This window comes from Thalassophryne amazonica, chromosome 1 (genome assembly GCF_902500255.1).
Source record: "Thalassophryne amazonica chromosome 1, fThaAma1.1, whole genome shotgun sequence".
Lineage (NCBI taxonomy): Eukaryota > Metazoa > Chordata > Actinopteri > Batrachoidiformes > Batrachoididae > Thalassophryne > Thalassophryne amazonica.
Window position 1 is genome coordinate 22,188,646 of NC_047103.1, and position 27,436 is coordinate 22,216,081.

The 27,436-nt window shown below is 41.9% G+C and overlaps 1 protein-coding gene across 4 annotated transcripts in view; it reads right to left on the reverse strand.

The window, feature by feature from the left end:
- tmem108 (transmembrane protein 108) overlaps window positions 1–17,859 on the reverse strand; it is a 142,648-nt gene extending 124,789 nt beyond the window's left edge. The window contains exon 1 of one of the 4 annotated variants that reach the window (XM_034167036.1): window positions 17,576–17,859. The gene's annotated coding sequence lies outside the window, so the exon portion shown is untranslated. The remainder of the gene's footprint in view (window positions 1–17,575) is intronic. The other 3 variants (XM_034167008.1, XM_034167031.1, XM_034167013.1) reach the window with 3 other exon arrangements.
- Between the last annotated feature and the right edge of the window lie 9,577 nt (window positions 17,860–27,436).

A 27,436-nucleotide genomic window follows, 5' to 3' on the forward strand; every position in this document is an offset into this window, starting at 1 on the left:
GATTGATCTCTGCTCCCCTCCACAGCATGTCTTTTTCCTGGTTCTCTCCCTCAGCCCCAACCAGTCCCAGCAGAAGACTGCCCCTCCCTGAGCCTGTTTTTCCTTCCCACTGTCGCCAAGTGCTTGCTCACAGGGGGTCGTTTTGACCGTTGGGGTTTTTCCGTAATTATTGTATGGCTTTGCCTTACAATATAAAGCGCCTTGGGGCAACTGTTTGTTGTGATTTGGCGCTATATAAATAAAATTGATTTGATTTGACTTCAAAGGATTACTATGATTATTTTATGGTGTTTGATTTTTATTGACTGACAGTTTTATTATGCTGTTTGATGTCTTTTACTGTGCTATTTGAGTTTTTACTATGATGCTTTTTTAAATGATGAATGATGTGTGCTTTAATTGTATTTTTACACACGTTTCATGACTAATTAATGATTGACTGTGATTTTTCCGCCACAGTTGCTGACAATCTGCATGCTCTTATCAATAATATGAGCAAGTTTTGTCCCGAATACGATTTAAAATCAACAAGAACTTCATTCAAGCTGCACTTTGAACATACTTCGAAGAGATTAATTTCCTGAACCTTCATCAGAAAACTCAAGAAAACATGTAGAAACTGTGCTTTAAAAGCGCATCTGGTGTTATAGCTGGCAGACGACCGGAAGTAAATTACCCCAACTCTCATGGCCGAAATCTCGGGGTTGCAAGCTCACAAACAGAACTCAGTGGAATGAAATCTTGAGTTGGCATTCCAGTCTCTCTACTTCTATGAATGAATGAAAACACAAAATAAAACTTTAGAAAACAATTAGCTACTGTTTCAAAAGTCTAAAAAAAAAAAAAAAAAAAAAAAATTGTCAGAAAACAGTCCAAAGTTTTGAAAGTGTCTAAACAAATCATTATTAATTAAAAATGGTTGTGCCTTAAAGACATCAAAACACAAAATGAAACAACTGCATCAAAAAAGATCTGCTGTTTCAAGACTAAAAATAAATGAATAAAAACTAAATCAATTTTTATCAGAAAACAGTCCACAGTTTTGAAAATGTCAAAACACCAAATTAAATAATTAATTTAAAATGATTCAGTTCCTCAAAGCAATCAAAAACTAAATGAATTAATTGCATTACAAAAGGAGCTGCTGTTTCAAAAAGCTCAAAATGAAAGGATTTGCTTCACAAAACAGATTTGAAATGCCCCAAAACTCTCAATAACAAAACTGCTTCAAAACTGACGGATTGTTTTGAGTTTTCTAGAGCATTGTTCTCCTCTGCCTTTAGGGTGTTCGTTTACGGCACAGAGTTGACCGTCAGTGGACTGAACTGAAATATTTCCTGGATTCATCAAGTAACCTCACAGAGGACATAACTGGTCAAATATCAGAGGAACATCATCTGAATCACTCACCGATGAGTCAGAATAAGAACAATCAGTGACAGTCACCACACACGATCAGGTTACTGCTTCCAAACATCACGTACACGCTTTCTGTCCTCCGCATCCAAAGGAACTATATGGTGGATGATTTGTGTTACTGAAAGAACATTGGCGAGATGATGTCCACCATCAGATAACCCTGATGACCGACATCACCAGAGATTATCTTCTATTGAAAGACAAAGAAACAGATCATCACATAAACCGTCTTCCTAAAAGGCAGCAAAGGTTTCTGACACACAACTCTTTCCTGACTGACTGCGTCACAGAGTTTCATTTGTCTTTGGCGGGTGAAGCAGCCAGCGTGACAAAAGAGGAGCCGTTTTCATCGCCTCGGTCCTCAGACAGTGGAGTCCAATAATAAAGTCAACATATGGCACCGTTTAATCTGCAGCCTCATCGGTCTCCCTCTCAGATAACCGGTGACGGTTTGAGATAAACCGCTGACGTTCTCACAGGCTTTGAAACAAATTGACTATAAGAAGCTTTTATTGTATCTCTTGGTCTGAAGACAAGAAGCATTCAGACACTGCAGAACGTCCCGTCAAAAATGATCTCTGACAGGGAACAGGCTATTGGTTTGGAAGAGACTGATGTCAACACACACACAGACTGGTTGCTACAGGATATTCAGTATCCAATGAACTTTGGCCGGGGGTATCTCAGACCCCAGGTTGGGAACCAGGGTCCTGTAGGTTCAAGACCAGTCAGTCTCCATGGCTACTCTGGCCCTACTGTTTGGACAGATAGTCTGTAAAATGTGTGTTCGTCACCTTTGACTGGTGAGCTTCAAAAGTGAAACATCTAGAGACGCTCACCCAAGAATATTCCAACCACGTTTGGTGAAAATCTGCTCACCTGTTTCAGAGTTATTTTGTACAATGACACACACGAACAGTTACAACAGCCAAAGCTACCAGGTTTCCTCATTACAATGCAAATATGAAATATTCATGTTCCAACTGTGTGAGGGACCCATGGTGTAGAGATACACTCTTCCCTGCGCCGTGCAAAAGATCATGTTCACCTCATTAAAACCCAAATTTATGGACAGACTCCCACAAAGTCGAATCTGGGGGGTACCATATTCAACAATAACAAATTATCTAATGTTTTTGGAGAACTAGTCAGCTGGGAACCCACAAAGATCCTCTCCCTTTATTCTAGAGTCTGATTTGCCTTAATAGTTGAGTCACAACCTGCTGCACCATTAAGGTGACACCTCCTTGTATTGTCCCCCTGCATCACATGACCCCTGAGGCCAGTCCAAGCTGGACCACAAGCCTTACACGGACCCTCCGACACTCTTCCGCCACCCACTAGGCCTCGGTGTAATCCTCTTACTCTGTCATCTGCAGTGCATTTAAAAAAAATGTCTGACTGATCTTGAAAGACAAACCTTCTGACTGACTTTGGGAAAGAGCTCATCTTCAACAGCTGGAAGTCCTGTTTCATACCTCAAAATTACAAGACAAAGGGGAAATAAAATACAAGATTGTTAAGTATAAGATCTGCATTTTAAGGCTTTGTGGGTGACAACACCAGTTAAGTCCATCCTCGTGATTTACTCACACACACACACACACACACACACACACACACACACACACACACACACAGCCTGCACTTAGGAGCATGAGTTTGGCGCCGAGTTTTCCTGGGCAACACCTCGAGATGGCCCGTGTGTGTCCCAGGTCCAGCTGATGTATTAACTCTATGACACTCAAAGAAATGCTTTCATAACTGTTTCAGTGGCTGTTTCCTGAGATGGGACTTATCGGGCCCTTTCCCCCTTCGGGTCCCTCCTGGTACGGGGAGTGACCATCAGTGGGTGGAGGTGGAGATCGGACTGGCATGGCTGCAGCTGAGGAATGTGAGGAATTCCTCCTGTAAACACGTTGTCCTTATGCTCACACGGTCACCGCTCTTATCTGCGCTTGACCATCCATGACCCCTTTAATCACTACGATGGTCAGTTACTGTTCCCCAACGCCCTGTCTCTGGAGACTCTGCTGGATCTGGGCAGGTACCACCAGGAAGTCTATTGCAATATATAATTCACTCTGGTTGGACAAACATCATCTGCACTGATTGTACTGCACAGCCTCTAATAGTTTTTTAAATGTCAACACCTTGGAAGAGAGAAGAGCGTTCTGAAGTCGAGCAGTTCTGTCCGGCTAACTCAGGCTGCGTTGGGAACAATCGTTAGCTTATAGGATCATAAGTCGCTGAAGGGGGTCTTTTTCTTTCTGGTTGAACAGAGCTGCTTGTACTTGTCTCCAGCGTGTGTTCGAGACCCTCTGAGCTCTCAGAAAGCCGCTGATGGCCTCCGTTAATACTGTGCAGCATTTGATAAACAAAAGCAGCATGCTGGTTTTCCTTTATTCGCTTAAAGCCTGTTTTTTCTGTTGCATCAGACATGTGGAAGGTGCAAAGTCCACTCCAGAGGGGCCGGGGGGCCACATTCCACCTCATGCCGTACCACCCTTCACCGGTCATTAGGGACACTTGTAGCCTGCTTTCCCATCAGAAACCAGATTTCCCCCCTTTTCCGAAACATTCCCACTAATGTTTGTTTAAGGACGGCCTGCTGAATAAAAGGGGAAAGCTAAACGTTTCCACATGTTTTTTCCTGACTTTGCTGATAGCAGAGCAGCTGTATCAAATGCTCCACTGCCATGAGACATGTTTCGCTTCATCACACTATTACAAGGTCTGTCAATAAAGTATAGGTCCTTTTTATTTTTTTCAAAAACTATATGGATTTCATTCATATGTTTTTACGTCAGACATGCTTGAACCCTCGTGCGCATGCGTGAGTTTTTCCACACCTGTCGGTGACGTCATTCGCCTGTGAGCACTCCTTGTGGGAGGAGTCGTCCAGCCCCTCGTCGGAATTCCTTTGTCTGAGAAGTTGCTGAGAGACTGGTGCTTTGTTTGATCAAAATTTTTTCTAAACCTGTGAGACACATCGAAGTGGACACGGTTCGAAAAATTAAGCTGGTTTTCAGTGAAAATTTTAACGGCTGATGAGAGATTTTGAGGTGATACTGTCGCTTTAAGGACTTCCCACGGAGCGAGACGTCGTGCAGCGCTCCCAGGCGCCGTCGTCAGCCTGTTTCAAGCTGAAAACCTCCACATTTCAGGCTCTATTGATCCAGGACGTCGTGAGAGAACAGAGAAGTTTCAGAAGAAGTCGGTTTCAGCATTTTATCCGGATATTCCACTGTTAAAGGAGATTTTTTTTAATGAAAGACGTGCGGACGGATTGCAGCATCGGCTCGCAGCCGCCGCGACGCTCCACCACAGGAAAAACACCTCTGTTGGAAGCCTTAAGGACAAGTTGGAACATGTCCAGCTGTTAAACAATTTCTCATATACTCACTCCACTGAAAGCCATCAAAAGCCGCCTGCATTTTACAAATGGTTATCAACACGGAGGTGTTTTTCCTGTGCCGCCGCACCGCGCAGGCTGCGTCCTGACGCGTGGACCCGTCCGCACGTCTTTCATTAAAAAAATCTCCTTTAACAGTGGAATATCCGGATAAAATGCTGAAACCGACTTCTTCTGAAACTTCTCTGTTCTCTCACGACGTCCTGGATCAACAGAGCCTGAAATGTGGAGGTTTTCAGCTTGAAACAGGCTGAGGACGGCGCCTGGGAGCGCTGCATGACGTCTCGCTCCGTGGGAAGTCCTTAAAGCAACAGTATCACCTCAAAATCTCTCATCAGCCGTTGAAATTTTCACCGAAAACCAGCTTAATTTTTTCGAACGGTGTCCACTTCGATGTGTCTCACAGGTTTAGAAAAAATTTTGATCAAACAAAGCGCCAGTCTCTCAGCAACTTCTCAGACAAAGGAATTTCGATGAGGGGCTGGACGACTCCTCCCACAAGGAGTGCTCACAGGCGAATGACGTCACTGACAGGCATGGAAAAACTCACGCATGCGCACAAGGGTTCAAGCATGTCTGACGTAAAAACATATGAATGAAATCCATATAGTTTTGGAAAAAAATAAAAAGGACCTATACTTTATTGACAGCCCTCGTAAACTGCTGCTTTTGGTGAGAATCCGGATTTAAATTTCCTTCACATGAAACAGCAGCCATCTCCGTTAATGAGCTTGTATTTCCACCTGCATCTGTTTGTTTGTAGCACAATTACTCCAAATATTTCCAGTCGAACCTGTCACATGTACAGGTCATACTAGGTCATAAGGGGTCATATTGTACAATGTTGTTTTTAATTCATAGGGCTACATGTTGTTTCATGAAACTCCCACAATTCTATGAGTATGTAAAATTTCCCCTGCTATGAGGAAAAATATTGATACTTTTAGTGACATATGTCAGGGAAGTTCATATCTTGACTCTTGCTTGTTCTTAAGACACACCCACTATCTATGTGCACGTTCTAAATTACATGGCTCAAGTGCAATTAGGACGTGTCCAATCAGGGTGTCACCTGCCCTTCCCTTGAAGAGACAGGTGCACCAGCAGCTGGTGCATTGAGATTTAGAAGGTAAGCTAAGAAATGAGGTTTTCTGATAAGTAATGGGTTCTGTGGACAAAGGTGTCAAACCATGCGAGTGGGAGCAGCAGTTATCCACCAAAGCCCCCTGAAGTGAAACATTTGACCATCTCCTGCAACATACCACACAATGTGCCGGGATCTCTTTTTGTTTTGCATTTTTCCATTGGGGAGATAATGTTCTAGTCGTTATCATTGGGCTTAAGACCAGAGGACCACCACACCGGAAAATCAAAAAGTGCCCTTGGGCAAGGTCCTTAATCCCACAGTTGAGCTCCTTGCATGGCAGCAACCTGACATTGGGGTGACAGACTAAGGTTAATTATGGAGTTCCACAAGGTTCTGTGCTAGGACCAATTTTATTCACTTTATACATGCTTCCCTTAGGCAGTATTATTAGACAGCATTGCTTAAATTTTCATTGTTATGCAGATGATACCCAGCTTTATCTATCCATGAAGCCAGAGGACACACACCAATTAGCTAAACTGCAGGATTGTCTTACAGACATAAAGACATGGATGACCTCTAATTTCCTGCTTTTAAACTCAGATAAAACTGAAGTTATTGTACTTGGCCCCACAAATCTTAGAAACATGGTGTCTAACCAGATCCTTACTCTGGATGGCATTATCCTGACCTCTAGTAATACTGTGAGAAATCTTGGAGTCATTTTTGATCAGGATATGTCATTCAATGCACATATTAAACAAATATGTAGGACTGCTTTTTTGCATTTGCGCAATATCTCTAAATTAGAAAGGTCTTGTCTCAGAGTGATGCTGAAAAACTAATTCATGCATTTATTTCTTCTAGGCTGGACTATTGTAATTCATTATTATCAGGTTGTCCTAAAAGTTCCCTGAAAAGCCTTCAGTTAATTCAAAATGCTGCAGCTAGAGTACTGACAGGGACTAGAAGGAGAGAGCATATCTCACCCATATTGGCCTCTCTTCATTGGCTTCCTGTTAATTCTAGAATAGAATTTAAAATTCTTCTTCTTACTTATAAGGTTTTGAATAATCAGGTCCCATCTTATCTTAGGGACCTCATAGTACCATATCACCCCAATAGAGCACTTCGCTCTCAGACTGCAGGCTTACTTGTAGTTCCTAGGGTTTGTAAGAGTAGAATGGGAGGCAGAGCCTTCAGCTTTCAGGCTCCTCTCCTCTGGAACCAGCTCCCAATTCGGATCAGGGAGACAGACACCCTCTCTACTTTTAAGATTAGGCTTAAAACTTTCCTTTTTGCTAAAGCTTATAGTTAGGGCTGGATCAGGTGACCCTGAACCATCTCTTAGTTATGCTGCTATAGACTTAGACTGCTGGGGGGTTCCCATGATGCACTGAGTGTTTCTTTCTCTTTTTGCTCTGTATGCACCACTCTGCATTTAATCATTAGTGATTGATCTCTGCTCTCTTCCACAGCATGTCTTTTTCACGGTTCTCTCCCTCAGCCCCAACCAGTCCCAGCAGAAGACTGCCCCTCCCTGAGCCTGGTTCTGCTGGAGGTTTCTTCCTGTTAAAAGGGAGATTTCCTTCCCACTGTCACCAAGTGCTTGCTCACAGGGGGTCGTTTTGACCGTTGGGGTTTTTCCGTAATTATTGTATGGCTTTGCCTTGCAATATAAAGTGCCTTGGGGCAACTGTTTGTTGTGAGGTGGCGCTATATAAATAAAATTGATTTGATTTGAATGCAAGGCATCATTGTAAAACACTTTGAGCTTCTGATTCAAATTTTTGCTTTCAATTGTTTTGTTTTTGTTTGATGTGCCATTGTGCATCCCTGTATCTACAAACAGACTCTACACACATCATGAACCACCCTACGTATGGTGTATCAGAATGTTGCACTTTATAAATATCACAAAGACACTGCGTTCCACTTTAGTCCAGGTTTTTAGCGTACATGCTAACAAACAGCACATGTATTTTATTATCAATGGCAACACACTACAGATGCTTTCTGAATATCCCACACTACAGCATCTATAATTAACTTGAATAGAATAGAATGCCTTTTATTGTCATTATACAGTGTACAATGAAATTAAAAGCCAACTCCAAAATCAGTGCAGGCAAGTAAGAAAGAAAAGCAGAATATCAAATAATAAGTATCAAAAAATATATATACGATGTAAAGATTAGAAGGTAAGGTGCACGGTCCTGGATGGTATGTACGTGGTGTGTCCATAAAGTAACGGTCCTTTTTATAATTTTTTTTAACTATATGGATTTCATTCATATATATTATCATACATATTCACGACCGATTCGCTGATGAAGCGAGATAAAGGAACACCTCCGTTTCGGAGTGTTAGAGGACAAGTTGGGACATGTCTATCTCGGCTTTCAGTGCTTACCAGTCGAGTGAGTATAAGAGAACTTGTGGAGAGCTGGACATGTCCCAACTTGTCCTCTAACACTCCGAAACGGAGGTGTTCCTTTGTCTCGCTTCATCAGCGAATCGGTCGTGCCGCGCGAAGCCTCCGCGCGGCTTTCCATGACAAAATCTCTTGTTAAAAGTGAAATCTGCCAGAAAATGGCTGATGTCCAGCTCTTGTGATAACCAGAGAAAGAGCACACGACGGTCTCGTATCCACAGAGCCATCAGCTTAGAAATGATCCAGTGGTTTGTGCCGCGTCATCACAGCTCGCAGCGCGGCGCACCGACCATCCTTAAAGGGGTCCTTAAAGCTGTAGTTAAAGTCCTTTATTCTCTGTGAAGCCCGTAAAATTTTCACCAAAAGCCAGATAAATTTTTCGAATGGTTTCCAGATGCCAGTCTCTAACAGCTTCTGAAAAAATTCTGATGGAAAAAAGTCCTTTTCATTCCTCCATTTCCAGACAATGAAAATCCAACGAGGGGGCGGGACCACTCCTTCAACAAGGCGTGCTCACAGGCGAATGACGTCACCAACAGGTGTGGAAAAACTCACACATGCGCACGAGGGTTCAAGCATGTCTGACGTAAAAACATATGAATGAAATCCATATGTTTTTTTTTTAAAATAAAAATGACCATTACTTTATGGACAGACCTCGTACATTGCAGAATAAGTATGTTATTATATACATTGTTTACTTAAGCATTACAATGTCTGTTTTTAACAGAATTATACTTAAAAGATTTGTTGCGTAGGTGTGAGGAAAAACAGAGAATTTGAAGTCAACTAACTTGACTTCCATGTGTTTTTAGTACTTGTTTTTCTTTCACCTTATTTTTGTATGCTTTGCACAATTGTTTGTTTATTTATTTTATTTATTATTAATTCATTTCGAGCAGTGTAAACAAAATACATGTACCTAGTACATATTAAACAGTCAGATACATTTCATTTTTGCTCGAAAAGGAGTGGGAAGAAGAAAACTTATTGAATCCCACCCCTATCTTACAATAATACTTAAACTCATATTTGACGTCCAGTTTCCATATCAATTAAGAAAAAAAGAACCAAAAATAAATAACACACCAAAATAAGGAGCAAGTCATTCACATCGAAAATATTGATAACTTAACGAAGAATAGATTACTAAATACATTAAATGTTCATATAAGAAACAACAAGCTACATACCAGCAATGGTGAGAACAATGTTACCAACAATGGTAATACAATAGAAAGAACTCGCATACCAACGATGGTAAGGAAACTTCAGGATTCAAACACAACGCTGATATAGACAAGTGCACAACAAAACATTCAAACTCTACTATGACTATATTCTGACCAAACTGCATTTTTATACAAGGACTTAAATTTGTGAATATTTGGGCAAAGCTTTTGCTGTAGATCCAGAGCATTCCACATTTTAACGGACAGTTTGCTGCTGTAGCATTGTAAATTTCCCAGTTGTGAGACTAACAAAGGATTATCTTGTTTTTAATCCTTCTGAATGGACGCTGCTTGTTTTTAAAAATGAAAATAATTCTATGGAAGGACAAAATCTGTGCTAAAAACATACTTTTTCCGCAGTTCAGTCGAACCCCGACCTCCTGCCCACAGACCAAGTTTAATGCTGCTGTCGACCCACAATGAAAAATAATAGTAACGCACAGTGACATGGAGAAGTAACTTTAATCTGATTACTGATTTGGAAAGATTAACGCGTTAGATTACTCGTTACTAAAAAAGCGGTCAGATTAGAGTAATGCATTAAGTAACGCGTTACCGGCATCACTGCTCTAGGAGAGGGATATCCTCCTGCGCTTGTTTTACAAAGAACGTAAGCATTGGGCATGAAATTAACACGGTCAGTTGGAAACGGTGCTTGTGTTGCGTTGTGCTCCGGGTGCACGTTAGAGCCCTTTATATCAGGATGTAGCAATGCCTCTGTGGACTCTGGTCCCCCAGCAGCGTTTACAAAGCATAAACGTCCTCATTAACACTAAGTGCTTCCCTCACATGTCTACTAATACTCATTCATGGCATCACAGCATGTCAGCGCGCCCCAAGGAAGCTGTCAGCTACAGATGTCTTTACCCCCGCTGACCCTCGACCCTCCCCCATCCACACACTCACAGTGGAGAGGATTGTCCCCCACAACAGGAGAGGGAGTTTGACAGACAAATATTCCTGTGACCATACCGAGCGGCCGGCAGGTTCAATTAGCGCTGACTTCACTGTGTTCTTTCAAATGCTGAAAGCCAGCGACCTGCTGTTGTGTTTTAAGAGACTTTCTCACATAATCTTCTTTGTTCCTACCATGCTGCCTAAAAAACAAACCACTTGAACAGCACTCTGACCAAAGACATTCAAGACTGATGACTTTCCTTGTTAGGACGCTCATCAAAATGGTTAATGTTGGAGCATATTAGCCCTGGAAATAGAGAACACCCACTTTAACAATTATCTCGGTAGTTACTGACTTCACGTTGGAAATAAAACTTCAAACTAAATACACTCACAAGCCACTTTATTACGTACCCCTTGCTAGTACCAGGTTGGACCCCCCTTTTGCCTTCAGAACTGCCTTAATTCTTTGTGGTATAGATTCGACAAGGTGTTGGAAACAGTCCTCAGATGTTGGTCCATATTGACATGATGGCATCACGTACTCATCCATTCAACCAGTCTGCCCATTCACCTCTGACCTCAACAAGGTATTGTCATCCACAGAACTGCTGCTCACTGGATATCTTCTCTTTTTCGGACCTCTCTCTGTAAACCCTAGAGATAGTCGTGTGTGTGAAAATCCCAGTAGATCACCAGTTTCTGAAATACTCAAATCAACTGTCTGGCACCAACAACCACGCCACATTCAAAGTCTTTTAAATCCCCTTATCTTCCTGATTCTGATACTCTGTTTGAACTTCAGCAAGTCGTCTTCACCACGTCTCAATTCAATTCAATTTATTCATTTCATATAGCGCCAAATCACAGTCGCCTCAAGGCGCTTCACACAAAACAATTCAGAAAACAAAATTAATTTAAAGATTTTTTTAAAAAGCACAGTAAAAGAGTAAAAAAGTAAAAAGCATAGTAACATAATATGCCAGTATGCTAGCCATACAAAAGGGAAAATAAGTGTGTCTTAAGTCTGGACTTGAAAGTCTCCACAGAATCTGACTGTTTTATTGACGCAGGGAGATCATTCCACAGAACAGGGGCATGATAAGAGAAAGCTCTGTGACCAGCAGACTTTTTATTCACCCTAGGGACACAAAGTAGTCCTGCATCCTGCGAATGCAAAGCCTGGGCCGGTACGTAGGGTTTAATTAGATCAGCTAGGCAGGGAAGGTGCCACTCCATGAACAATTTTATAGGCTAGTAGCAGAACTTTAAAATCCGATCTCAGACAGACAGGAAGCCAGTGAAGAGATGCCAAAAATGGGTGTAATGTGGTCAAATGTTCTGCTTCATGTCAAAATTCTGGCAGCAGCATTTTGAACCAATTGGAGACCCCTAATGCTGGACTGCTGTAAACCAGAAAATAGAACATTGCAATAATCCAATCTAGAAGAGACAAATGCATGCATCAGGGTCTCAGCATCAGCCATAGACAGGATGCGACAAATCTTTGGTATATTTCGCAGATGGAAGAAAGCAGTCCTCGTAATATCTCTACTGTGGAGGTCAAAGGACAATGTAGGATCAAACGTTACCCCAAGTTTCCTCACTTTGTCAGTATGATGTATGACGCACAAGCCTAGGCTAAACGCTAGCTGGTCAAATTGATGCTGATGTCTCACTGGACCAAGAACCATCATTTCAGTCTTATCAGAGTTTAAGAGTAGGAAGTTACTCGACAGCCAGCTTCTCACTGATGCAAGGCAATCTTCTAAGGTTTTTATGTGGATGAGATTACCAGCAGTTGCATGTATAACTGAGTATCATCAGCATAGCAGTGAAAGGTAATCCCAAAACACCGTAATATGTGCCCAAGGGGTGCTATATAAAGGGAGAAAAGCAGGGAGCCTAAGACAGATCCCTGTGGAACCCCAAATTTCATGTCACTAAGATTAGAGGTAGTGTTACTGTACAAAACACAGTGAGAATGACTGGACAGGTATGATGTCAACCACGCAAGGCCACTCCCAGTAATCCCAAAATGATTCTCCAGCCTATTGATTAGAATATGATGATCCACGATATCAACCGTGACAATGAGATCTAACAGCACCAGAACCGTAGTGGTGTCCGAGTCCATTGCAAGCAGAAGATCATTTTGTGAGAGCTGTCTCTGTGGAATGATATTTTCTAAAAGCAGACTGCAGTGGCTCAAAAAAAAATGTCTCAGTAAGGTGGTCCATGAGTTGCTGTGAAACCACTTTTTCCAGAATTTTAGAGCAAAATGCTAGATTTGATATCAGCCTATAGTTTTTCAATACAGTAGGGTCAAAGATTAGATGTCTTAAGTAATGGTTTAATCACTGTAGATTTGAAACATTTAGGAACAGATCCAGAAGTTAATGAGAGATTAACAATTTCCAGCACAGTCGGCCCAAGAGTGTGCCACAGGTCCTTAAACAGTTTTTTGGTATAGGATCAAATAAACACATCTGGATGCCTTAAAGCATTGAGCTGCTACCTTGTGATTGGCTGATTAGCCATTTGTGTTAAGCAGTTGAACAACTGTACCTAATAAAGTGGTTATACTGTTGTAATCCAAAAGGTATCAAAAGGGTTTTCCTCATCGCGGATTTGTGTACTCATCTGTTTCAGACTCATCTGGAATGAGAGATCTTCACTGGTAGAAATGCTGACAGAATACGAAGTGCGTAAATCTTAAACGAACCCGATGACAATTAGATACGATCCAAAATGTGGTAGAGGAGAACGAGACAGATAATCCAATTTGGTCCTGCAGTGTGACCGTTTCCACACTGATGTGTTGGCATCTTTTCTCTCGGCTCTTCTCGATGTCCTGCGTTGTGTCCTCAACATGGCTAAAATGTGGCAGCTGATGTTTCCTCACATTGCAAATGATACTCCTCATTCTAGTGTCTGAAAGGAACTGCTTCTTTGACATGATTCCAGTGATGCCAAAGGCTCTGCCAATGAGATCTAGTATCAAAAACAGCAGTTGTCTCCTAGTTTCACTGGTTAGGATCCAAGTCTCATGATCACACAGTAAAACAAGAAACCAGAATGAAGACTTGGACCTTCTTTCTCCTGCGGAGGTGTCACCATCACCAAACACCTCTGTCCCAGGATCTCATGCTACCCCATTCATCACTTAATCAACAGAAGAACATATTATTTTTGATGGCAACAACTTTGGACTTTTACTGATGTAAGAAGTTCTACACAGGACTTGGAAGAATATTTTTAGAGTGTAACATGACAACTTTTACCTCATTAAAAGATATGCTCCCTTGTTTTTCACTCATGGTTGCCACAGCAGATCCAAGGTGGAACTGTATGTTGATTTAACACAAATTTTACACCAAATACCCTTCCTGACATAACTCCACATTACATGGAGAAATGTTGCAGGGGTGGGGTTTCAACTTGGAACCTTACGCATTGTAACAAAGTGCACTAACCACTTGGTCACCCTGCAGATAGAAAATGTTCTAGGAGAAGCGTGGTTACATTTTGGAGGTGGAATATATTCTGGAGCTAAGATCTAGAACAATGTTTGGAATTTACCAACATTTAACACAAAAAGTTGTGAGAGGATGGTGATGAAATTTTGTGAGCAGATGGATAATGTCCTAAAAAATTCTGTAATAATTATTATTTGAAACAATCTTTCAAATAGTATTAATAAATGGAATAGTTGTGGCTGTATGTTTTGTCTCCTAAGTCAAGGTCAGGCAATGTTAAGGTTCATTGGATTCTATGAGATATGACATATGTTACCCCATAACGTGATAACAAAACATGGTATAAACTATTCCTTTTAAAACCTTAACTTTATTAACTCACCAAATAATTTGCTTCACTATCTTACCAAAATTGAAGCATCTTTAACTTTTGACCCCTGTACGAACTGAAACTGACCTTTGTTACCATTCTTAATGTTTTTTACCCCATAACATTTAGTCATAGATAGATTATTATTTGTTCAGACAAATAATGTGGTATAGTTTTCAATATGATTGGAGCAATTTTAAATTTTGACCCCTGCATAGATTAGATTAGCTGACATCTTACTACTCATCACTAATTGAAGAAAATAAGAACAACCCCAGGTTTCTTTTCAGCACTGTAGCCAGGCCGACAAAGAGTCAGAGCTCTATTGAGCCGAGTATTCCTTTAACTTTAACTAGTAATGACTTCATGACTTTCTTTGCTAATAAAATTTTAACTATTAGAGAAAAAATTACTCATAACCATCCCAAAGACGTATCGTTATCTTTGGCTGCTTTCAGTGATGCCGGTATTTGGTTAGACTCTTTCTCTCCGATTGTTCTGTCTGAGTTATTTTCATTAGTTACTTCATCCAAACCATCAACATGTTTATTAGACCCCATTCCTACCAGGCTGCTCAAGGAAGCCCTACCATTATTTAATGCTTCGATCTTAAATATGATCAATCTATCTTTATTAGTTGGCTATGTACCACAGGCTTTTAAGGTGGCAGTAATTAAACCATTACTTAAAAAGCCATCACTGACCCAGCTATCTTAGCTAATTATAGGCCAATCTCCAACCTTCCTTTTCTCTCAAAAATTCTTGAAAGGGTAGTTGTAAAACAGCTAACTGATCATCTGCAGAGGAATGGTCTATTTGAAGAGTTTCAGTCAGGTTTTAGAATTCATCATAGTACAGAAACAGCATTAGTGAAGGTTACAAATGATCTTCTTATAGCCGCAGACAGTGGACTCATCTCTGTGCTTGTTCTGTTAGACCTCAGTGCTGCTTTTGATACTGTTGACCATAAAATTTTATTACAGAGATTAGAGCATGCCATAGGTATTAAAGGCATTGCGCTGCAGTGGTTTGATTCATATTTATCTAATAGATTACAATTTGTTCATGTAAATGGGGAATCTTCTTCACAGACTAAGGTTAATTATGGAGTTCCACAAGGTTCTGTGCTAGGACCAATTTTATTCACTTTATACATGCTTCCCTTAGGCAGTATTACACAGATGATACCCAGCTTTATCTATCCATGAAGCCAGAGGACACACACCAATTAGCTAAACTGCAGGATTGTCTTACAGACATAAAGACATGGATGACGTCTAATTTCCTGCTTTTAAACTCAGATAAAACTGAAGTTATTGTACTTGGCCCCACAAATCTTAGAAACATGGTGTCTAACCAGATCCTTACTCTGGATGGCATTACCCTGACCTCTAGTAATACTGTGAGAAATCTTGGAGTCATTTTTGATCAGGATATGTCATTCAATGCGCATATTAAACAAATATGTAGGACTGCTTTTTTGCATTTACGCAATATCTCTAAAATCAGAAAGGTCTTGTCTCAGAGTGATGCTGAAAAACTAATTCATGCATTTATTTCCTCTAGGCTGGACTATTGTAATTCATTATTATCAGGTTGTCCTAAACGTTCCCTGAAAAGCCTTCAGTTAATTCAAAATGCTGCAGCTAGAGTACTGACAGGGACTAGAAGGAGAGAGCATATCTCACCCATATTGGCCTCTCTTCATTGGCTTCCTGTTAATTCTAGAACAGAATTTAAAATTCTTCTTCTTACTTATAAGGTTTTGAATAATCAGGTCCCATCTTATCTTTGGGACCTCATATTACCATATCACCCCAATAGAGCGCTTTGCTCTCAGACTGCAGGCTTACTTGTAGTTCCTAGGGTTTGTAAGAGTAGAATGGGAGGCAGAGCCTTCAGCTTTCAGGCTCCTCTCCTGTGGAACCAGCTCCCAATTCAGATCAGGGAGACAGACACCCTCTCTACTTTTAAGATTAGGCTTCAAACTTTCCTTTTTGCTAAAGCTTATAGTTAGGGCTGGATCAGGTGACCCTGAACCATCCCTTAGTTATGCTGCTATAGACTTAGACTGCTGGGGGGTTCCCATGATGCACTGAGTGTTTCTTTCTCTTTTTGCTCTGTATGCACCACTCTGCATTTAATCATTAGTGACTGATCTCTGCTCCCCTCCAAAGCATGTCTTTTTCCTGGTTCTCTCCCTCAGCCCCAACCAGTCCCAGCAGAAGACTGCCCCTCCCTGAGCCTGGTTCTGCTGGAGGTTTCTTCCTGTTAAAAGGGAGTTTTTCCTTCCCACTGTCGCCAAGTGCTTGCTCACAGGGGGTCGTTTTGACCGTTGGGGTTTTTACGTAATTATTGTATGGCCTTGCCTTGCAATATAAAGCGCCTTGGGGCAGCTGTTTGTTGTGATTTGGCGCTATATAAATAAAATTGATTGAATTGATTGATCCCTTGGGAAGACTCCCTCAGGGAAATTGAGGTTCCAGCAGCATTGTATAACAGCACACAGGTTAAGAAGCACACAGAGTATCAAAAGTGAAAGTAAAAAAAAAAAGAAAAAACAGTTTGCAAATATAAATACCAGACATACTGATCAATACTGGTTACTACTGTTCCTCTCATTCCTGACCTCTGTCTTCCTGTTACTCCTCCTCCTCCTGTAATTCTTCAATTTACCCCTACCTGGCCACCTATTGAAAATTAAAGTGGCCAGTCCTGTTTTTTTAATTTTTTTTTCTTCAAAGGAGTAATGTCTAAGAAGCATTTGTACCGAATTTGGTGCTTCTATCACCATTTGAAGACTTCCTCTGTAAATATTTGGTTATCTGCTGCACTATAACTTCAAATGAGATGACTGAGATATTTATGCAGATTCTCAAATGTTTAGATTTATCTAGGTTTCCTGAAGCAAATCTTTAAAATTTAAGAAGTGTGCCGTGTCATGTGAAATATTGAGCACCACCGGGTGTGTGCTTTTCTGATGAAAACTGCCCCCCCCCCCCCCCCACTCCACAACTCTTTCAGCTTTCCAATAACATAATCATTTTTAATAAGCTGCAGCTCACTTTCTGATCATGAGTGCATTTTGGAGGGGGATCATGTATTAATTGCACTCTAAATCCACATTATGAAAAAAAAAGAAGAAATATGTGATGTGTCAAAGCTCCTGTCAGGTTTTTCCTTTTCTTTTTTCCTTCCATGCAGATGCAGAAAACAGACGCGTGACAAACTCATGCACTCACCTTTTTAACGCGAGCTGCGCCGGAACGTCGGGTATTTTGTCGTATCCGAGACAAACGAAGCCCGAAACCCCGATGCCGGTTCACGCCGTGCACGTGCGCATGCTGGACCGGTTTCTCACCGACGAACCGGACCCCGAGCCGATGACGTGCACGTATGCGCAAGGGCGACTTCCCTGCACCGCGATCTACCGGAGCGCAAAGTGTGAGCGAGCGAGCGCTCGATGGGCGCGTTTGTGCGCAATTGCGCGGTGCCTCCCACCGAAGGAGGTGTCGGTGGACGGAGAGGGAATTCTAATGAGGAGTGCTGCAGAAAGTCCAGACGGCAAAACCTAAAAGGAGACGATCACTATAATAATAATAATAATAATAATAATAATAATAATAATAATAATAATAATAAAGGCGAACATTTTCAAAAGCATATAACTGGAACAGTGAAGCTGTCTGAAGCCAAGACCAGAGATGAGAATGGAGAACCAGTTCCAGCTGAGAATCAGTTTCAAATGTTTCAGTCCATCAGAGTCGGATGTTTCAGACATATTTAAATAGTTAATATTAGTATCAGTTCTCCATGGGCAAAAGATGACACCAGGCCATCCTGACCATGCTGCAAAATTAAGCCAGCGCGGAAGTGGCAAATTTTGCAGCTTCTTGAAAGGCTGCTTGAAGCCAACTCCAAAAGTGAGGTTCTTCCTATAGACCCAGTGTTTCTCAATTCCAGTCCTCGGGAACCATCAACCTGGTATTTTCCATCTCTCCCTGCACCATGGTATTTTCACCGCGGTGCAGGTAGAGATGGAAAATGCCAGTTCGGTGGTTCCCGAGGACCGAAATTGAGAAACACTGCCATAGACCCACATGTTAAAATCCCCAACTTTACAGTGTTTACAGCATGGTACAAAAAACTGGTTTCATCTCTAGTTAATTTCCCATTTGTAGCAAATACATTTTTATACAATTCCTATACTCAATGGATTATGCTTGTAATTTCATACTTTTATTTATTTTTTCCTCTGTTTTTATTAATTTGTCCATTTTGTGCAGAGACACTCTTCATTGTTTTGTATGTTCTGTTCTGTAAAAAGGAAATGTAGAACACAATGCTAAAGGACCCTCAGCCGCATGAAGTATGTAGTCAATGAGTGTGTAGAATAAATGTGACCTTTTGACCCCTTAGAGTAGGTCAAGGTTAACCATCTTTGAACTTGTTCAATGCCTGTGTCCCAACAATGCTCCCTGTGAATTTGAAGATACTGGCTATAATATGACTGGAGTTATGATGAGCACAGATGAATGGACGGATGGACAGATGGACGCAAATTCTTCGCAATACCCGATGGCCATATTTTGGCCTTGGGTAAAAATGAGAAAATCTAATGTTGTTGTTTTGATTTGACATTATGTTTGTTCTTTTCAAAAAAAAAGAAATTTTATATAACACATCAGTTACAAATATTTTAAGTCTTAAATGACAGCTGTGTGTTGGAGTCAGGACCCTGCAATGACACTTTTGAGGAACAGGACTTAAGGCTCTGGCTGTAAAAGTGATGATTAGTCATGTCACAGTACATGAAATGTTTTATGCCGTTGTAGATTTGTTTTCCATTTGAGATGAAAGAGAAAAAGTTTTTTAAAAATGTAGTGAGTTATGTTTTTTTTAAAAGAAGCTAAAACAAAGATGTTCAAAATTTAAAAGGTGCTATCAACAACCCCCCCCCCCCCCCCCCCCCCCCCACACACACACACACACCTCCACCACCACCACCACCACTATGTTTGCCCCTTCTCAAATTTCTGAATCAAAGCTTTACCCCTCGGCCTCTCCTACTCAACCCTCTGTGCTCCACATCACATTGAAGGAACGGCAGTTGGAGCCTTTTAACAGTTCGAAAGGCTCTCTGTGTGGGATAAACTAGACATGGATTGCAGTCTGACCACATTCTTGGCAGGAGACATTTTTAACCCCTTAAAGTGAATTCTGGAGGAATTTCTGGACAGTCACTACTATCCTCAATAAATATAAACAAATAAATAAATAAATCAACAGCTGCTGTGTCTGTGTAAATGTGGGGAGGGGCAACAGTTTCACAGCGTGGGACTCACAACTAAATGTGCACACACAGGTGTCACATGTACTAAATGTGCACATGCTGCCATGCCAGAAATGTAACCGGGAGAGAAACAATCAGACCACATGCAAAAAATCAGAGGGAGTGTTGGTGCAAACTCTGCACAAGATGCTATTAAACTACTGAATCTTTACACAGAAAACAGTTGCTGGTTACTAAATTAATATGCACCTGTTGCAGAAATGGAACCATGAATCACAGAGGACCAAGAGTCTGCAAATTTTAATTCCTAAAAGCAGATTATTTATTTATTCTGAAGAGTGCACCTTCAATTTGCTGCTCAGGTTCCCTGTTCCTGGGGACTCCTAATCTGAGTCATAGTTTCCCTGTCAGCAGAGTTCTATCTCCTCTAATCCTGCCCTCCTCAAACAGGCCGGCTGTCAGCTGCTTGGAGGTTAAACCACTTATCCCTTACGATGGGAAGAAACGCGGCCTCTGACCTCAGATGGTACCCCGGTACAAAACATGCTGGTGCACCACAGGCCGAAATCAATGCCGGGTAAATAAAACCTGGTGTTTACAGTACATGAAGATAGAATGGCTCATAGTCACAGGGCAGGAAAGGACTGAGTGTGGATTTTATCAGTTATTTCAGCTACCGGCCAGTACTTTGGGTGTCTTCTTGTTGCATGGACATAAAAAGTCCACTAAGACATAAAGCCGGAAAACACTTTAACATATGGTCATACTGAAGACAAACACTGGTTGGTTGCAAGAAGCAGCTTGTTAGCTCTTGTTTCTCAAACTAACAGTGAAGATATACTGCCCTCTACAGGCCAGATAGTAATCACTGCACCAAATTACAAAAGATGACAACATTTTGTTTCTGGTGCACTGTGGCATCAAACGCACTTCTCTCTGCTGTACGACTGCATGGAGTCTGTGGATTTTCTGCAGACGGAGCTTCAGCTCAAAAGGAGGCGTCGCCTCCTGCAGGCAAACAACAAAATTTCATTTATACATGGATACAAATGGTGGTAATGAGATCTCTCCATCGGGTATCAGGATTTGATTTTCTGGTTTATTTTTTACACTCAGGGTGCACAAAAATCTCAAATATCCATGAGGGACTCTGAGTAGAGCCGCTTCTTCATCAGCATCAAAAGCAACCAGCTGAGGTGGATCAGGCATCTGGTGAGAATGCACCCTGGTCATCTGTTCATCTCCCTAAGGAGGTCTTCCAGGCACATCCAACTGGGAGAAAGCCCCAGAACGACCCAGGTCACACTGCACGGGTTATATTTTCCAGCTGGCTTGGGAATAGTACCTCCCAGGAAGAGTTAGAAGACTTGGCCAAGCATAGGAAAGTGTGGGTTGAGCTGCTTGGTCTACCATCACTGCTTCTTGTACCAGGATAAAATGCATGGATTCATAAAAGAAGGAAAAGTCACACCCACACAGGAAATGTGCCCTAAAAATCACACAATTACTTAAGATAGACCTCAGATTTATAAAATGGGGAGGAGTCAACCAGTCATCTCAAATCATGTGATTGGATGAATTTATCAATTATGCCACTTAGTGCAGGACATCGACAATATTTGAACATCATAGAAAAAGCTCACAATTCTGTAACATAAAAGTATTTGTCATATAGCACATAGTAAATCACACTTGGATATACTGTAAAAAATGATTTGTGTGTGTGTGTGTGTGTGTGTGTGTGTGTGTGTGTGTGTGTGTGTGTGTGTGTGTGTGTGTGTGTGTGTGTGTGTGGAATTATTTCACAAATATTAAGGTTGACAAAAAGGATTTAGTTTGACTGTCTCGGCAAATTTACTGTACGTATTGAAATAAGTCAAAACGTTTGTGATCTAAGTCAGACTCCGCCCACTGACGTCACAATATAAAGCTTGTGTGTGTCCATGAGATGCTGATTGATACGATGAGAGGACTCACACTGCTCTGTTTGGTGGGATTTATTTTGGTCACACCGTCAAAAACGGTTCCGGTACGAAAGTCTTATTGTTTGTATGTTTTTAACCTTTTAAAAAAGTTCTGATTTATTTTTATCTTATTTTCTGTCCTTAATTTGTAGAGAGCCAGACTTTGACCAAGTCTCTCATTCTAAATTGATACACACACTGAAATGTGACTTTACTGCTTGCAGATTTCAGTGTTGAAGCTTTTTGACTTAAACCAATGAACATTTTATTTCTTCAAAGAACTGATGAACAAACTAGAGGAAATCATGACTCCTTTTGCTGCCTTGTTGCCTCACAGTGTCAAAGTCCCTGCAGGAACAGAGTCAACAAAATGTTCCAACACTGCTACAGAAACACAGAACTTGGAAAAGTACTCACATTCAGCCTTAATAACTATAACTTCTTTTTCTTTCATCAGTGGGATGATGGAGGAATATTCCCTCTTTTTGGTGTGATGTCTAATAGGACAATGGTAAGAAATGTTCATTGTTCAGAAGGTTTGAGGGTGTCATACTGTCCGTTATTCTGACATAACACTGCATGGCTTCCATTTGTTTGTGACAGTTGGAAATTCCGGCAAACGATGAAGTGATGAGAAGCATACAACATAATTCCTCTACAACAAGCCACTCTTATCATGTGATGTCATAAAGGAGCTTCCTGAAACGTTATAATAATGATGTGTACCTGACAAAATAATACTTGCTGTCAAAAATTTGTCGAAAACCATAAAATAAAAGATTCCACACTCTTAAAAACTCACATATTGTCCTTTGGAATTGATCATTAAAATGTGAAATTGATATTTTGCAAACAGATTAAGGCTCAATGTTTTTTAATAATGTTTTGACCTTCAGGACATAGAGGTGGCTTCAGGGACACATGACAACACAACGAAGCCGACGCCACAAACAGTATGTAGCCTATAAGTCTATGTTACTATCAAATGAAATGAAATGCTTTAAAAATTTGACTTTAAGCTGTGTTTAATAATTAGACTGAAGTTTGTTGTTTTTGGTTGAACTTTTATTCCTCTGCTTAATCAAATACTTCATTAGTTAAGTGCTTTAAAAAGACTTTAATTTGTCAAAATTTTCCCCAAAGCACAAATTTTTTATTTTTAGGACATAAATGTGCAGTTTTTCCCATTTTTTTAAAAATTTAGTTTTATGTCCACATAACCAACAAGTCCAACTGGAGAAGGGCCCTACAGCACGGAACGCTGCTACTCTTGTGAAAACAACTCGTTTACTTTGGTCTGTGGTCAGTCCCATGTCAAAGTCCTTGCAGGAAGAAGGCAAACAAATCTGTAAATGATGACATGCAAATGGCCACTGTGTTATGTTATGTTCCTTCACATCCTTGGAATGGTTTAAAGATGAAATTCCTCATATTTGTTGAGGTCGCCTTCTCCTCACGTCCACAGGAGAAGGCGACCTCAACATCAGTACGAGTAAGTCGAATTTGTCATACAGGTAAAGTTAGACAAGGGTCGCCTGAAAAGTTCTGTCTCATGCGTAATAATTTCAGTAACAAGCAAGATACTCACATGAATTATACTGTATCTACTTCAAGCTTGGAATGTTTTCCGTTAGGCAGTGTCATTACTTTTTCATGTAGGTACCTTCCCTACACTCCAGACAAACAGTATTTTTGCATCAAGTTGGTGTTCCTCTAGAAGTTCCTCTAGAACTTCTGGTACCCAAGGTGGTCCTGTAATGAGACAGATGCGGCGATGAGCGGCACCACTGCATGCTCCCAGACCAGATATGGTTCTCCTTTGGGGTTTGCTGCAAAAAGTCCACATGTTGATTTGCAGAGGTGGAAAACCCCAGCTTCAGTGATTAAAAGTCCCACCAAATATTTGTTCCATCCACTCTCTTCAGCCAGGTAGGTGACAGGTCATCTACCTGGCTGAAGAGAGTGTTTTACATGAACATTTCAATGAACTTTTAGTCATCGGAACTGGGTTTTTCCACTTCTCTTAATTTGGCACGTTTGACACCAGATGCCCTTTCTGACCCAAATCCAGACGGATAAGAAGAACGGGCACAACTGGCCTGAACCTGAGGACCTTTTCATTACATACTAACTGCTTGCACCACATATTTTAAATAATGTGTGAACCAACAGCTCACTGATGCTTCTTGAAACACTGTCTTCTGTTTCTTTCAGCAGGATCCAGGAACCGAGCACCCTTTCAACATAAAGGGATCTGTATCTCCATCAAGTGATGGAGAGGAATGTAAGAACACTCAATTCTGTGTCCAAAGACCTCCACACCCAGAAACACACCCAAAGATTCTTTCCACAACCAAAAGAGAATAACATCTCTGACTCAAAGGACCTCATCCTCTTCAACAAACACCCTGTGTCTTTTCCGCCCGACGCTGTTGTGGTTTTCACATCCAGCATTCGGAGAAAGACTGAACAGAATAGTGCTCATCTGTGTGCTCACGGGGGTACAGTTCCAGAAATGCGGTGTTGTCAGGGACAGGACTGATGAGAGTTTGCACCACTGACCAGCAAGAAACCTGGTCTAAAGTCAAGTGAAGTTTATTTCTGGTATTTAAAGGGTGCAACACTCAGACGTGCCTTATACCCCATCACATGAGAGCACAAATTAGCCCGAATGACATACGAATATGAATTCAAACAACAGTCGTGCAAATTCAAGCTGTGCTCAAACACCTCGTACAGCATTTTTACAGCAGTTGGCACATTCGTGTGCCAGAGCACATGCACTCTACATTTGTGTTGCGCTCATGTTGGAAAACATTCCAGTGGCGGTGGAGTTGCCGTTGTATCGCAATCTGATTGCAGTCGTAATAGTTGTACGGCAATTCGAAGCATTCAGACTGCATTTGAGGGGCTGTACAACTTGTTTGAGCACATTGACTCCTGGTCGAATGTCTCGACCGTCCTCCCCGTCACACATATGACATGAATGAGCCCAAATGCACAAACAACATTTGAGCTTCGTTCGAACCCCTCTTAAAGCATTCGTGTGTGCACTCCAGAAAGTCGGGCACATTCGCATGGCCAGCACGAATGCATTGAATATGCACACAACTGTCGAGCTGCAGTCAAACTGGGGAAAACTCGAACAGTGGTTGAAGGGCAGCCGTACCGCAGTCTGATTGCACTTGGAGCATTCTGGTCGTGTTCAAGGGAACCGCGAAATGGATCAGGCACAGCAAATCCTGCCGGCACGTCCCATTTGTGCCCCCGATGAGCTGGACCCCCCATGCATCCTGTTTGGGGCGCGCAAAGGAAATATTGTAATGTGCAAAATCTGTGGCATGCAATCATTATGTGCACTAGATGTGAACATTGCACAATCACACTGAATACACCATGTGTCACAGCCAGTCAGTGCGTCTCAGAGCCGCACTACACTGCGCACAGCTGAACGGGCTGTCACATCCATAATAGGCTCGAGATTACAGGTACAATGACGCCCCCACTAATTGGACAGATAATGTACCTGTATCATTGTGTCCAACATGCACGGCAATACATCCTCTGACACATGAGGTGGACTGACAATGGATCTGTAATATCATGCTCATTATGGGTGCAAGTGGCGCACCGCACATAGCCTTTGACTTGCCATGGGGCAGGGCACCATGCAGTTGCACGTGGTGTTACAGCTATGATGGTCATCATAATTCACATACATTATGTAACCCATGAGAGGGAAGGACCATGTATCTGTAAAAGCCCAGTCAGGTGGACTGTGCAGCAAGTCAGTGTGTCTCAGCAGCACTACACGTACGGCTGAACAGGCTGTCACAGCTGAAATACCAACCGAGTGATCATATCACAGTAACACATATGAAGGACTGACATCGCAACTGTATCAAGAAGCCATCACAGTATGAATAGAATAAATAGTCACCATTGGAACGGCTCGCTCAGTGCATGCCAGCTAGCCTGCAGCCGGGCTGGACTGAAAGGCACAGGAGAGGCGCAGGTGGGCAAACAGTCATCTTTAAACTTTTATTTATTCCCCCTTTTGACATATGTGTCAGTAATCATTACACATACACTCAACAAAAATATAAACGCAACACTTTTGGTTTTTCTCCCATTTTGTATGAGATGAACTCAAAGATCTAAAACTTTTTCCACATACACAATATCACCATTTCCCTCAAATATTGTTCACAAACCAGTCTAAATCTGTGATAGTGAGCACTTCTCCTTTGCTGAGATAATCCATCCCACCTCACAGGTGTGCGATATGAAGATGCTGATTAGACACCATGATTAGTGCACAGGTGTGCCTTAGACTGCCCACAATAAAAGGCCACTCTGAAAGGTGCAGTTTTATCACACAGCACAATGCCACAGATGTTGCAAGATTTGAGGGAGCGTGCAATTGGCATGCTGACAGCAGGAATGTCAACCAGAGCTGTTGCTCGTGTATTGAATGTTCATTTCTCTACCATAAGCCGTCTCCAAAGGCGTTTCAGAGAATTTGGCAGTACATCCAACCAGCCTCACAACCGCAGACCACGTGTAACCACACCAGCACAGGACCTCCACATCCAGCATGTTCACCTCCAAGATCGTCTGAGACCAGCCACTCGGACAGCTGCTGAAACAATCGGTTTGCATAACCAAAGAATTTCTGCACAAACTGTCAGAAACCGTCTCAGGGAAGCTCATCTGCATGCTCGTCGTCCTCATCGGGGTCTCGACCTGACCAGTTCGTCGTCGTAACCGACTTGAGTGGGCAAATGCTCACATTCGCTGGCATTTGGCATGTTGCAGAGGTGTTCTCTTCACGGATGAATCCCGGTTCACACTGTTCAGGGCAGATGGCAGACAGCGTGTGTGGCGTCGTGTGGGTGAGCGGTTTTCTGATGTCAGTGTTGTGGATCGAGTGGCCCATGGTGGCGGTGGGGTTATGGTATGGGCAGACGTCTGTTATGGACGAAGAACACAGGTGCATTTTATGAATGGCATTTTGAATGCACAGAGATACCGTGACGAGATCCTGAGGCCCATTGTTGTGCCATACATCCAAGAACATCACCTCATGTTGCAGCAGAATAATGCACGGCCCCATGTTGCAAGGATCTCTACACAATCCTTGGAAGCTGAAAATGTCCCAGTTCTTGCATGGCCGGCATACTCACCGGACATGTCACCCATTGAGCATGTTTGGGATGCTCTGGACCGGCATATATGACAGCGTGTACCAGTTCCTGCCAATATCCAGCAACTTCGCACAGCCATTGAAGAGGAGTGGACCAACATTCCACAGGCCACAATTGACAACCTGATCAACTCTATTCGAAGGAGATGTGTTGCACTGCATGAGGCAAATGGTGGTCACACCAGATACTGACTGGTATCCCCCCCCCCAATAAAACAAATCAAATCAATTTCATTTATATAGCGCCAAATCACAACAAACAGTTGCCCCAAGGCGCTTTATATTGTAAGGCAAGGCCATACAATAATTACGGAAAAACCCCAACGGTCAAAACGAACCCCTGTGAGCAAGCACTTGGCAACAGTGGGAAGGAAAAACTCCCTTTTAACAGGAAGAAACCTCCAGCAGAACCAGGCTCATGGAGGGGCAGTCTTCTGCTGGGACTGGTTGTGGCTGAGGGAGAGAACCAGGAAAAAGACATGCTGTGGAGGGGAGCAGAGATCAATCACTAATGATTAAATGCAGAGTGGTGCATACAGAGCAAAAAGAGAAAGACACACTCAGTGCATCATGGGAACCCCCCAGCAGTCTAAGTCTATAGCAGCATAACTAAGGGATGGTTCAGGGTCACCTGATCCAG